Source organism: Pinus tabuliformis, chromosome 1_2 (assembly GCF_031772625.1).
Source record: "Pinus tabuliformis cultivar Carrire ecotype Pingquan chromosome 1_2, CPIR1, whole genome shotgun sequence".
NCBI lineage: Eukaryota > Viridiplantae > Streptophyta > Pinopsida > Pinales > Pinaceae > Pinus > Pinus tabuliformis.
In genome coordinates, this window is record NC_142298.1 from 44234499 (window position 1) to 44249792 (window position 15294).

Sequence of the window (15294 nt, forward strand, 5' to 3'; positions counted from 1 at the left end):
AAGTGTTTTACCTGAAACCGAATACAACAACAGATTTTTCTCCAAAGAGTAAAGTTTTCGAGTCTTTGACCTTGACTTCATGATGCTTCCACTGTCCGTGTACATTGTCATGCTTGAACATATAATTCTGAAAAATAACAGAGGCACAGAAATTACTGCAGACAATTTTTTGTTGGATAGGGATAGGAACCAGTTGAGCAAAGCTTAGAAGCAGGAGATGAGACAGAGCAGAGGGAAGGCAGAGGCCATACAATAGCATTTTGTATAGTTGTACAGATCTGTATAGCAGTATGGTGTACTACAACAGACCATATAGCAGGCTATACAATTTTCCTTGTAGGTTGTCTCTTCTTGGTTTTTGTGCAGATCTGTTTCTAAGGTGAGTTTGATTAATTGTGGAGCTGCTAGATTGGTAGGTAGATTGTGGAGGTTTTATTGTAGGCTTTGAATAAGGAATTAGAAGCTGATTCTGAAAGAGAAATTACCTGTGTATGCAAAAACTGTTTTATGCTTCCTATTTACTTTTCCAGCTATTGTATGATTGTTGCTATGGTCCGAAATTAATTTCTACATTAATTAAATTCAATAATTGATTTGTTTGATTGAGATCATAAGGGAAAGAATCACTTAGGGCTGGAATTTTCTACAATTGGAACAATGCACAATGGATTCATTATTGAACAATTAGAAGCTAAAATGTCAGAAATTTCATAATGGATTCATGATTGAAACCATTATTGAACCATTAGAAGCTAAAATGTCAGAAATTTCACAATGGATTCTCCACTCCATTAACCATCACCTCCATCTGCACGTCCTTTGGTTCCTTCGAGGCTATCTGTGCTCCCAACTGTTACTCTCCCCTGAATTTTCTCATGAAGTCAAAACCATTCTTTTTTCTTTTTAATAATTTGTAATCATCAGGCTTGAAATAAAAGCCTAAACTTTGGCAATTTCTTTTACCCTTATAGTATGCAATCCTTCTTATGCTGCTCTCATTGCCTTTTGGATTTCTTTTTTATCAAAGAAAGCCAAACTGTTCTTTTGATATTATCTTGAAAATGGACCTTTTTAGTCCATTAGGTAATTCTTTGTTTTCTGTTAACATAATAGAGATTCTATACGGGTATTCAAATTCCCCATAAGCATAGCATCCCTGATGACTAACCTGATATGGCAACATACACTATAGAACAGGGTAACACCTAAAGCTCTGGGACTGATTTCTCTTTGTACTGCCCTTTAAAACAATTAGAAATATTGTCTCCTGCCCATTTTCTGTTTCTGTTTCTCAGTTTCAATTCCTTCAACTAAACTTCTATACATATGCAAAGTGTGAAATGTATATGGTTTATAACATATCATCCGTGAACAAAAGATTTATCAGGCCAGAAACTGGTTTTGGTGTGCAAGTCCCTAGCTAATGTCATAGTATCCTTCCTCACTTTGTTACTAACATTGTCAACGGTTTCAGTGCCATGCCACATGGGCCATCTTTGGTTTGTGGCTGTTTTCTATGTGATATTTCAGGTGATCTTACTACAGTGGCATAACTGGATGTCCCTATTTTGGGATTATTGTGTGTATCTTAACATTGTTGTTGGGTGTGTGTTGTGAATATTCACACATACGTAACAATTTTGAGACGGTTCATAAAGCATTGCTGGCACAGAAAGCTTTACCAATTGGAAGTTGGCTTTGGAGTGCAAGTTCCTGGGTTGATGTGATAGCCTCCTTGCACAAACTTCCTTTGTGTAGTGCCATCATTACTAGCGGCTTTAATGTCATGCCTCATGGACCATCTTCAACTTTTGATTGTGACCTATGTGATGTTATAGGGTATGTTTCCAAAACGGCATATCCCTTTGTTGAAATTCCATTCCATATTAGTATTCTTCTGTCTTATCTTTAGCTTTAATCTTGTGACATCTAATTTATTGCTTTTTTACAGTCATGGTTATTTGTATTTCCGTGGTCATAACACATGATTTTTGGTGTTTTTATGCATTTTCTTAGTGAAAGTGGATTTTACCATGGTCATTGTTGACCGAATTGCAATGATAAGATTTTACCTTGGTCACTGTTGATCCAATTGCAATGATGGTCTCAGGTGCTAATACAATAAAATGTTGTGGAAAAAGGTGCAAAAGCCTTAAATGACATGTTAAGATCCATTTTACACAAAATTCACCTTGTGGAAAAAATATCTACTGGTGACACATTGTTGTATTGAAATTAATTATCAATGTAGTGATGAATGCCTATGTTTTGTGGAAAAAGGTGCAAGAACCTTAATTGACATGTTAAGATCCATTTTACACAAACTGCTCCCTGTGGAAAAATGTCTACCTGCGACACATTGTTGTGTTGATATAAATTCTCAATTTAGTGATCATTGCCTTTGTAGAAAGAATGTACGGATTAATCCAATGAGGCATCAATAAGTTTGAATCTCAGTATGGAGAAGAGCCATTGGATATGCAATTTTGGTGTGATTGTGTTCAAGAAAAGAAGGGATACAGTTTTATTGGTGTTGAGAAATATAGCTCGGTGAGGAACTTCCACACAGGTTTAGTGTGAATGTGCTCGAGGTGGTTCGAGGTATTTTGAAAAGTAACTTACTGAGTGATTAGGGGTTCAACTAAACATATAAAGACATGTCAAGATAGAATATTCAGACAATTTTTTGTTGGATAGGGATAGGAACCAGTTGAGCAAAGCTGAGAAGCAGGAGATGAGACAGAGCAGAGGGAAGGAAGAGGCCATACAATAGCATTTTGTATAGTTGTACAGATCTGTACAACAGTATGGTGTACTACAACAGACCATATAGCAGGCTATACAGTTTTCCCTGTAGGTTGTTTCTTCTCGGTTTTTGTGCAGATCTGTTTCTGAGGTGAGTTTGATTAATTGTGGAGCTGCTAGATTGGTAGGTAGATTGTGGAGGTTTTATTGTAGCCTTTGAATAAGGAATTAGAAGCTGATTCTGAAAGAGAAATTACTTGTGTATGCGAAAACTGTTTTATGCTTCCTATTTACTTTTCCAGCTATTGTATGATTGTTGCTATGGTCTGAAATTAATTTCTACATTAACTAAATTCAATAATTGATTTGATTGATTGAGATCATAAGGGGAAGAATCACTTAGGGCTAGAATTTTCTACAATTGGAACAATGCACAATGGATTCATTATTGAACAATTAGAAGCTAAAATGCCAGAAATTTCACAATGGATTCATGATTGAAACCATTATCGAACCATTAGAAGCTAAAATGTCAGAAATTTCACAATGGATTCTCCACTCCCTTAACCATCACCTCCATCTGCATGTCCTTTGGTTCAAATCAGATTTGTATTGGATACAACTACGATTTCGGACTGCAAGTTGGCCTTTTCAATTTTGTTTTAATCCCATCCACCTGGCTAAGCATTTTTGTTACACAACTGTGGCACAGTTGGGTTCTGTATAGTACAACTTGCATTTGAAACAATGTTCAAATCAGATTTTTATTGTTGCTCATTAACCCCACAACAAAAATAGGCCCATCCTTGCTTGGACCTAAGATAACAACTTTTTTAGCACCTGCCTGTTAGAAATCAACAAAAAAAAACTATTATATGGAGTTCAAATTGTAATTTCCATTGTTGCACTTTATACCGTTTGAAATTTAAAAAATTAGATATGTTAATAGCCTTTCAAATAGTGTTGCATGCACCACAAAAAAAATCATAGAATAGATTGTTCTCCAAAGAAATTGAAAACAAACATGTTATTTTTTAATCACCTCGTGAATTTCGAATAGTCACAACTATGGAGCAATTTGAAGGTAAACTTTCATGAGGTGATTGCTCAATACTCATGTAAAACCCAAATTCCACAATACGAGTTTGCCCAATACAAAACCCACAACATAGTTGTGGTGTTGCTACTGTCCAATGCCCTAAAAAATGTATTCGTTATTTGGCATTAACTACATTTTGCAATTTAGTATTTAAACATTAGCCGATGATAGTAATTGTTGCTAAGATTGAATCAATCTCTGTTTACAGTTATGACAAACCTTATCGGTCAGCTGGTTTAACCTTATATGTCTAGCTAAGCAAACTTCAACTCAGTTTGGTAATTCTATAGCTAGACCTTAGTTGATATCAATTCCACTACACAATTTTACATCAACTCAACCAAAGCTAACATGAACTTGGCTCATTTAGTGGACTCAATCAACAAAGGCTTTAAGTAACGGGAAACTCAATCATCATGGCCTATCTGATTGTTTCTAACATGTGTAGGTTTATGAAATTGTTAATTTATAGTTTTAACTATGTTTCAAAAAGAATAATCATATAGAAGTTGTTGTAATAAATATCTTCTTTATTATGTTTACAAGCTTAGATAACCACTCATTTAGAAACAAATTGAACATGCTTCTTGCCCTTTAGTTCATATATTTTCATGTACTGTTATAGGAATGTAATGAATGTTAAACATCTTACGCGAAGAAAACAACATTTTTGTGTTTTGTTTTGTACAATACTTATTTTGTCATCTCTACTTCCAGAAAATGACAACAAACCTTACTGAGAATGCAATTTTCTCAATGTTATCTGGATCAACTCATATTCAACCATACCTACAAATTGTTGAACTTGAACCAATACAATCAATGCAAAATTCAACTCCACGATATCGTACTGCAATTTCAGACGGAACACATAAGAAACACATTATGCTTCCAAAATATTTCAATGACCTCGTAGCAACAGGCTTGCTACAAAAGGGTTATGTTATAAATGTTAAAAGTTGGACTACTTCAGCTATTGGTCCATCAACGTAAGTTTGTTATAAATTTCTTATTTCAAATTTAACATTTTTATCGATAACACATCCGCTTCTAACAATTATTCCTATGACTCTCATTTGTCGTGTAGGTCTATAAAGCTAATAGACTTCGAAATTTCTACTTCATTTGCACCCTTAATTGGCAATCCAAAAACTATGAGTATCCCGATCACATCTGATGAAAACACTCCTTCCTCATCGAACCCAGATCCTTTATCAAAAAGACACTGCCCTCTTCCAACTACTCCAACCCCATCCATTCTGCCAGTTCAAATTCCCATCAAATCGCTAAACCCTTACCACTCAAATTGGTGCATAAAAGGATACGTCCAAAGGAAAACAACTCTTCGACAATTTCAGAATCAATACGGACCCGGTAAAGTGTTTGGTTTTGACCTGTTCGATACAGAGGGTGGAGAAATACATATTACATGTTTCAACAATGTCGCAGATTATTTTTTCGACAAAATCCAACATGGAAATGTCTACATTGTCTCTAAAGGGAATGTGAAAATGGCTAATAAGCAATACAACCACTTGAACAATGACTGGGAAATTTTGTTGAATGCAACATCTACCATAGAACATGTTGCCAGCGAAAAAAAACATAATCCAACAGTGCAATTCAATATAAAATCAATCAACGATATCAGAACAACAAATGCCAACTCCATTGTTGATTTTCTTGGTATTGTCATAGGCATTTCCAGTGTGTGCACTATACGTAGAAAAGACGGCTCTGAAGTTACTAAACAAACACTACAACTTCAAGACATGTCTGGGTATAACATAGATGCAATCTTTTGGGGAGATAATTTTGATGCCGTATCACAAGAAATCTCCTCCCTATGTGCTGCAAGAAATAACCCCATCATTGCAATCAAATATGCCCGTGTTGGAGAATTTAATGGAAAAAATGTTGGCACTACAACGAGATCCATTATTCTTGTAGATCTTGACATTGAAGAGGCCCACATGCTAAAGTCATGGTTTAAAAAAGAAGGTTCGACTGCAGCTTCTACATCTTTGACAACAAGATCTCCTTTTGGCCATCAACAAAAAAATAACAATTGCTGATATTTACAGTATGGATTCCTTAGAGAAATCAACATTCTCCCAATTAAAGGGCACAATAACAAAAATTGGGATGGACAATTTTTACTACATTTCTTGCCCCTCCATCGTTGATGGGGAAAAATGCATGAAAATACTTATTCCACAAAATATAGAGATGTGGTTTTGCCCAAAATGCAACATTGAAGTAAGTGACTGTGATTACAGATACTTACTGAAAATCGACATACAAGATCACACTGGTGAATTAGCTTCAACTGTTGCTTTCGAAGACGCGAGATCTACAATTCTTGGGAATAATGCCAAAGACTTCTATTTATTATCCTCAGATCCAGATCTAATCAAGGAAATTGTCTCCAAAGCTCTATGGAAAAATCATATCTTCACACTATCATTGAAGACAGAAAATTTTAAAGGAATACCACGGTTGAAATGCGTTATCATAAAAGAAGAAAACTTGCATTTCACGACAGAATGCAACAACATCCTTCGAGAAATTCAGAACATCTCGATATCGTAGATAGATATTGCAAAATGTATTCCTCACTTTTTGACAATTCCTATTATCAAATTTTATAAATACAATTTTACACGATATATTGTTGCATGCCTTCTCACGAATTTTTTTTATATACCATTGAAATAAGTATTCGTCCTCCATTGTATCTAGCATTATGTGAGTAGACAAATTCACATTCTTATCATCTTTTTTCTTTTAAAAAATGAGGTAACTTGCTACATTACACATGAAACTATCTACATGTATAAAGGAAAAATACTAAAATGTTCTTTCAAACACATTATTCAAATAAAAAATTCACATAAAACTATTCAAAACTTAAATTTCTTTCCCTTCTTTCGCTTTTATACAATAACATGGTTGTTCTCTCCAAATAACATTCTTGTTTTCCCCTCTCTTGCTTATAGGTACCATAAATTTTGCGAATGTCTTCTTCTTGTAATGATGAACGTGCTCGAAGATACTATGCAACAAATAAAGAACGAATAAATGCACGTCGCCGTGAGCTTTATCAGGCAAAAAAAGGCATCAGAGAATGTCAAAAACACAAAAAACAGAAGGAAAACCAACATTCTTTGTCTGAAACGACCCACCCCGAAAACAATCCTCCTTTGCAATTATCAAACTCTTTATCTTCTCAGCAAACCTCTCAAACAAATACATCCATACCTCATTGCCCTAACCCCTCCTTCGCACATGCTTTCAACAACGTTTATACTAATCAAGCACATCGAGATTTCCGTGCAAAGATTGATAGATTTCTATGCGTCTTGAATCATATCCTGGAATACATATCCGCAATTCCAACCAAATGTATTGCTGCTCCAGATGCATCTCTGAAACAAAGGGTCATCGCTTCTCATTATGGAACAACATGGACCCTGGTCCTCAACCAGTTATCCTTACATCTCTTTCACAAATAGAAGAAATGCTCATTGCTAGGGTTAACCCTGTACTGCAGGTAACACATGCATGTGGTGGCCAACATAAATACAGTGGCCACACAATTTGTTTTCCTCAAGACATTACAAAAATCGCAAACATGTTGCCACGATGTGTTGAAAACTTGGACATTCTAATTGTCACTCATCATAGTAATGACCATAAGGCTTATGATTTCATTGTTAGTAGACATCACGTTATCGTTGCATTAGAATACAAACTACAAATGACCCATACTATAAGAATGCTTGTATTGATAGCAACGCACTATCCTTACCAACAATCCCCACCGATGTCTCCTCCTCCCTTCGCCATTCCAATACTACCAAAACAACTGTCCACCTTTCACTTGAACCACCACATGAGCTCACCGAAGATTCTGTAAACCAAACATCACCATTCGTATCCATCATTCCTAATACAAATACAGAAATCCAAGAAATCCACCATTATTTACATGCTTACAACCACCAATCTAATACTACAATTGAATGGCCAACAATTGGCTTATCACTAATCAATGAATACAACACAGAAGGTCTACTCTCTATGGCTTTCCCCACCCTTTTCCCCACAGGAGCTGCAATGCCAAATCAAGCAAGAATGAAAGCAGTGCAGTTACATGAATATGCACTTCATCTCATACGTTACTACGATAACAGATTTGGAAAGCACCCACGCTTTCGTTATTACATATATAATCTCATGATGCAACATCGCAATCAAGCAACAACCTCGATTTTTGTGAAAAAGAACATCGCAAATAACTTCCCAATATCTATTCAAGATCTGAACATTCGATTAGGACAATTTCCAGATGAGCAATTGGCAGAGCAAGTCATGCGATTCAGTTGCTCTTTACGTGGAACAAGATCATTTTGGCACAAAGCTAAAAATGAACTAATGGACATGATATCTCAACTCGGTTGCCTGACGTTCTTCTTCACATTAAGTTCAGCTGATACAAAATGGCTTGATCTTCATGTAATCATGCTCGGATGTCAACCTTCTGATATTTCAAAATAATAAAAGTGGAGAAATGATAACATTATTTCTAACCCACATTTAACATCACTATATATGCAGCATAGATTCACAACATTTTGCGAGGTTATCTTAGAGAAACGCTTGCAGACAAAAGACTACTGGTACAGGTACGCATTCTACCGCATTTTTTCGAAAGACTCTAAACATCATACCTCACTTATTACAAAATTATCTTACAGAAATGCATACTTGACAGGTATGAATGGTAACATAGGGGATCTGCACGCATCCATGGTTTCCTTTGGATAGAAAATGCACCTGATATGGAAAGCCTCAACTAGGAAGACACAAAAGCAGTTGATATTACTAGGCAGTTCTTCGACAAATATATTTCCGCTTTGAACTATCATACTCCTTCAATTTCAAACCAACCAATTGCTCGGACAAATGCTGAAGACCCTTGTCTATTGTCCACACTGCAAATCTTCATAACCAATCCTTTCAATGACTATGAACAACTCATCAATTGTGTTGAACGTCACACAAAATGCACCGAAAACACATGCCTAAGAAAGAATGGATGCTCATTCCAATGTCGTTATAAAGCACCATGGGAACTACATCCCAAATCAACGCTATTCATTGACTCCAATGGCCAAAAAACATACACCCCTACTTGCAACAATGATCGACTCAATACCCATAACCCTAGCATCCTATCTATTTGGCGTGCAAATGTTGACTGCCAACCAATACTCTCCATACACGCTGTACAAAAATATATCGCCAAATATGCATCCAAAGCATAAAAAAATCTGAAAGAATCCACCACATGCTATGTAGAATTGTCCTAGCTTCACCCATTGCTGACCCAGCAACATCTGCATTTCGAAAATTTCTTGCAGAAACCCTTGTTGATCATGACATTGGAGCACAAGAAACCTGCCATATGCAACAAAAATTACCATTAACATTGTGTAGTCAACCATTCTTTTCTTTAAACGTAAACCAAAAAAATTCTTATGCGCCTTCCACAAATGAACACCACCTCCACTACATCCCCACACATCATAGATACATATATCTAGCGCCCTTCTACCCTAGAATCCACATCACTTATAGAAGTAGCAAGATCTTGGTCATATGATCCTCGTTGCAAAACAAACAAATGGAAAGAAAGGCCTAGAAAAGCAATTATTCGGGTCATACCACGTTACTCCTCCATACCATACACAACTGAACCTTGCTACGATGACTTTTGCAGAGTTGAACTTATGATATACAAACCCTTTCGCCATATCGTACATGATATAGGAGATTCTACTGCAGAATTCATCACAAATTGGCAAACATTTCATCCATTCTACAAACCTTGGCATCAACACTGCACACTATCTGATATTGAATCTGTCGCAAATGATACCTCAACTATTCATGAAAGCAATCCTCCAGACACCATGGAAATAAATGAATGGGAATTACTTTCCCAATTGCACCCTACAAATGAGCTTCTCATAAATGACCTTGACATGCTTGGCCTTTGTGGCTTTGATGACAACCATAATTGTAATCATACCACTATCCCATTAAATCTACAAAATAATGCCATACAATTCATTGAGAATAGCCGCTCCATCCAATGCATTCTTCAAACACATCAACATATCCTGGCAACGCTTACTACATTATCTCCAATGCAAAGAAAAGTTCTAAATATTATTTCTAATCATTTTGCTAAGAAGGATTGTTTAACCGCTCTCAGAATGATAATACAAGGCACTGCTGGTACAGGAAAATTCCTCCTTATCAATTGCATCAAAGATATGCTCATAACCCTTGCAAGCCCAAAATCTTCACCGATCATGCTCCTCAGCCCTACAGGAGTTGCTGCCTTCAACATACAAGCATCGACAATCCATTATGCGTTGCACCTTCCTATAAAGGATCTTATGCCCTTAGAAGGTAATGGTCTTGCAAAATTCCAAGAAGAACTCAGGCATATAAGGTACATACTAATCGATGAAATGAGCTTCATTGGGCCAAAGCTTCTCAGCCATATTGATGAATGTCTTTGAGAGGCATTTCCACAACAAAGAAACACTCCTTTCGGAGGCTATTCTATTATATTGGTTGGTGATCTCGGTCAGCTACCACCCGTCAAAGACATACCTCTATATGCAGGGACGAGCCACGGAAGTGCACTGTGGAACACCTTCAACACAATCATCACATTAGACACAATATTTCGTCAACAAGGCGACAACATCGCCCAGGTTACTTTCAGGAACATCCTCCAAAACATTAGAGATGCAAATCCAACAATCGACGACTACAACATACTCATGTCGCGCACAGATTCCTTTTTATCAGAAGATGAAATACATTCCTTCCATGATTCCATGCATCTATTTCCAACAAATGCTCAAACAATGGTCCATAATAAGCAAATGATAAAATTTCTAAACACTCCAATTGCAAGATCCATTCCCGAAGATGACAACACATATTCCAACATTTCCTCAGAAGATGAGGAACTTGAGCGAATTGTGTTACTATGCAATGGCAAAAAAGTTATGTTAATGTCCAACCTTTGGGTTTCAGCCGAACTTCTTAATGGTTCCCTCGGAGAAATTGTAACCATCTTTTACAAAGAATCAACTGCACCACCACAAATTCCAACATTTGTTGTCGTAGCTTTTCCCAAATACATCGGGCCTCCTTGGGATGAAAGAAACCCCACTCACTTGCCTATTCCAGCAATAAAAAGAAATGGACGTACACAAATTCCACTGAAGATGGCTTGGGCTTTAACCATACATAAATCTCAAGGTATGACACTTCCAAAAGCAACAATTGACATTGGGAAAACAGAACGTCAAGGTCTCACATTCATAGCAATTTCAAGAGTACCTTCTCTACAAGATCTCTGGATTAGCCCCGCATTCAGTTTCGATCATTACAATAAAATGAAGGACAACAAAAACATTACTCGCAGAAAACACGCAGAAGAAATTCTCCGTTCAATGCCACCTCCAGATAATCTGCTCCAATCCATACTTTAACATCACCAAAAGGTTTCCTCTATTTATTTAGCTCATTCTATTTCATAACATACCTTTCATATCTTTCAACAACAACCAAATTTAATCATTATTAATAATTATGCAAATATTAGAATGTCTTTATATTATCTATACATCTCATTCTAACATTTTCTTTCTTTTGCAACAGGACATATGGACTCAGAAATAGCACACCTATGTAACTATTGGGACGAAATCGAGGCATCAATACTTACACTACAACATATACAAAACAGATTTCTTCCAGTACCAAATCCAGCAGTACCATTATATCGCCTGCGTCCAACCATACAATTATTACAACAAATAAAATCTTCCCTGAAACGCATAAACCACATTCATCAACGTGACAAAATCCGAAAAAGATGAGCAGAATGGCAAGCAAGAAATATGCGTCTCCAACTACGCATAAATCTCCAATGGTGTTTAGTATGCCATCATTCACCATGCATCTTCGACTAACAATATATAAATCCTCATGGCAAAGGTAACTTCATTTCCATTCATTGCAAATTCATTTTAACACAACTCACCTGCAAAGTATTACTAATAAATTTCCACAACTAATTTACATATTACAAATTCTAACAAAATATACATTTTGCAGGTTCATTACTGCTTCTTCAGGTCTTCGATGCCTCCAACAATTTTTGATGCAACTTCAAATATGGAATGACAACCACAATGTTCTTTAGAATATTATATTGCTTCTCTAACCTCTTCTGTTACAATTCACTAGTTGTATTTTCCAATTGAAACTTGAAAAAGGATGTTTCAAGATCAAATACCATTTTGATAGTTTATGTCTTCACAACCAATTCATTATCAATGGGTTTTAACATATTTTTTTAACAAAATCAATTTATTTTAATGAATATAATACATGTTTTAAATATATGTTTTAAGGTGTCTAAACAAGTTCAATGGATATTGAAAGAAAAAACGAGTGCACCTTCGAGTCGACGGGAGGACCTCTATCGATGGTCAGCAAAGGTTTCGATCCCTTGCCATTCACTCGCATCTGCAAGGGAGAGCTGGAAAAAAAGCAGAGATAGCAATTGACGCTTTGTTCTCAGGCCGCGGAGGTTCTCGTTTGGCATGCAAACATCACCGTGTCGCATGATTTCTCCTGCAATAACAACCATCTTCTCGTTGATTCTCAAGGCCTCCCTGACGAAGCCCCTGTTGAAACATACGATCTCTGGTAGGAAAAAGAAAATGAAAAGACGCAGAATGCAAGGAGCAATGGCACAAAGGGAAGAAGAGAAGAAACCTGGGTCGCGGCAGGTTTGGGATCTGTAGTTTTTCCTACTGTTTTGGTCGGTGCATCCAAAGAAGGGGGACTGCATGATGCAGATCTGCCCCCACTCACAATGGATTGGGCCAAACACTACAAATCCGGGCCGGATCTATCCGATCTGAACAATATTCGAGAATAGACAGAACCCAGGCAGCAGATCGGTGTCAAGGTGCATAGATCGAGCAGAAGGTATGCAGACCTCGACATGCAAATGGAAGAACGACCCATCAAGAGGTCAAATCTGGACGATTATTTATAGCCAGAGCACACGAAAATCAGCAGCGACACCGGATTAGGCAGATCAGGAACTCTGCCAAAACCCAGGCTTTAGGTAAAAGCAACTCGTTTTCAGATTTTTATTAAAACCCCTGAGGGGAAATCCTGTTTAATGTGGGTGCATGCAGAAAGCACCATCATGCAGCTGAAACAAGAAATTTGGGTATTGACCGGATACCCTGTTCAGATCCAACATTTGGTCAGTGGTAGGTGGTCCCTCTAGGACAGTAGAACTTTGGAAAGCTATGAGATTAGTCCAGAAACAACCATAGTTTTAAACCTTAGGCTGAGAGGAGGGGCTCGGCCTCAGGGACAGGCAAGCTCCTTAGGAGGAGACAAGGGGAAAAAGACAACACCTCAGCATCAACCAAAGGGAGGTTCCTCCTACAAAAACATTCTTCAGGGTAACAGAGATTCAGGGTCCTCTCCAGATCTAGGTGGATATACACCCAGGCCATACATAGTAGATCAGCTAGGGCAAACCCTAGCCCTTAACTTTGATTCTACAGGGATTGATGATTTTGTTAAGTCCTATGAAACGCAGGCCCTAATCTGTCGCTTCAACAGTTTTTGGCCAAAACCAATGGATCTATTTCACTAGATCTTCACCAGTTGGACCATGGAATGTGATATACATCTATGCTCCAAGGGGTTTTTTATAGTAAGATTTATTTCCAAGGAAGTCAGAGATACAGTCATCAGTGTTGGGCCTTGGTTTTGGGGAACATCAGGGCTGTTCATGACCCCATGGTTCCCAAATTTCGATCCAAACAAAATGACCGTATCCAAAGTGCCGTTCTGGGTCCGCTTATACAACCTTCCCCTTCACTTTTGGAGGGAACGAGTACTGGAAGGCATTGGGAACAGCATAGGGAAATATATCAAAACAGATTTGGAAAGGATTGATGAAAGGGTCTACACTTTCGCACGTATTTGTGTGGAAGTAGATCTAAGTAAAGGGCTACCGGACAACATAAGGCTGATCTACAAACAACAAAATTGGTTGGAAGCACTAGACTATGAAAACACCGCTTTCAGATGCAGGCTCTATAGGCAGACATGACACTTGCAAAGCACATGTCCAGAAGCCAAGAAAGTAAATAGTAAGAAGAAGCAGAGGAAAGGATGGCAATTCCCCCCCCCAGACTCAGAGGACGAAGAATCAGAAGCAGAGGAGGAAGAGACCCCCGCAGAGAATGCCGAGGCTTCTCAAGAAATGGAGACTCAGAAGGGAACCACATCAGACAACAAGGCTTCACAACTTCACTCAAATCAGGCAGAGAAGACAAGCGAGGATTTGAATATGGGAGGGATCAAAAGGCATCACCACTCAGACACTTCAGACTCAGACAAGGAAACAACCTCATAGAAAGCAGAAACACAGTTAGTCATAGCTTCGATTGAGCCCACTCAAGGAGAGTGACGCAAGGTCGAAAAGAAAAAGGGGAGAAAAACTTGAAGGGTGAGTCCTTTACTCACTTCTGGGTTCTAGTTTTTCTGCCTCTTTCTCCCTTATTCTCTCTTTCTCTTTTTCTTCTTCTTATGCAAGTTATCTGTTAACGTTGCATGGGGTGCGAAAGCACTTGAGCCCAATGGGCATCTTACGGAAATGCTTCAATGCATCTGCTTGTGTAACTTTTCATTTTTTAAATAAAAAGTTACCGATTTTTTCCTTGGAAAAAAAAAAAGTTCAATGGATATTTATGACTACTTGTATTCCATTTCGTAGCCACTTTAACCCCCAAATACGGTTTTTGGCATGGCTTCCTCAAATTAAAACTCAAAATCATCGACCCTTGCTTTCAAAAAATCCCATAAAAGCCCATTCACATTTCATTGTTCTTCCACACACTATGCCTTACGGTGTTTCCTTTGCAACATTAGGTGCAAATGCTAGTATAATCCTTATGTGAATTTGGACATCCATGAAGACAGGTACTGCACATACATGTTATGAATGTTATGAGGGTAGGGATGGGCGAAATTAAATATTAATTGCTTTGCACAATATATATCTCCATCCCCACCCTCATACATGTAAAGGATTGGGGAAATATTGAGTTGGGTAAATAATATCTATCAATATTTTCCCCCACTTTTGCCCTCATACATGTAAAGGATTGGGGGAATATTGAGTTGGGCAAATAATATTTACCAATATTTTCCCCCACTTTTGCCCTCATATATGTCTTAAGGATTGGGGTGCAAGGAAACATGAGAGTGGTGGTAGGGGAAACTATTGGGTAGGGCAAATAATATTTACTATAATG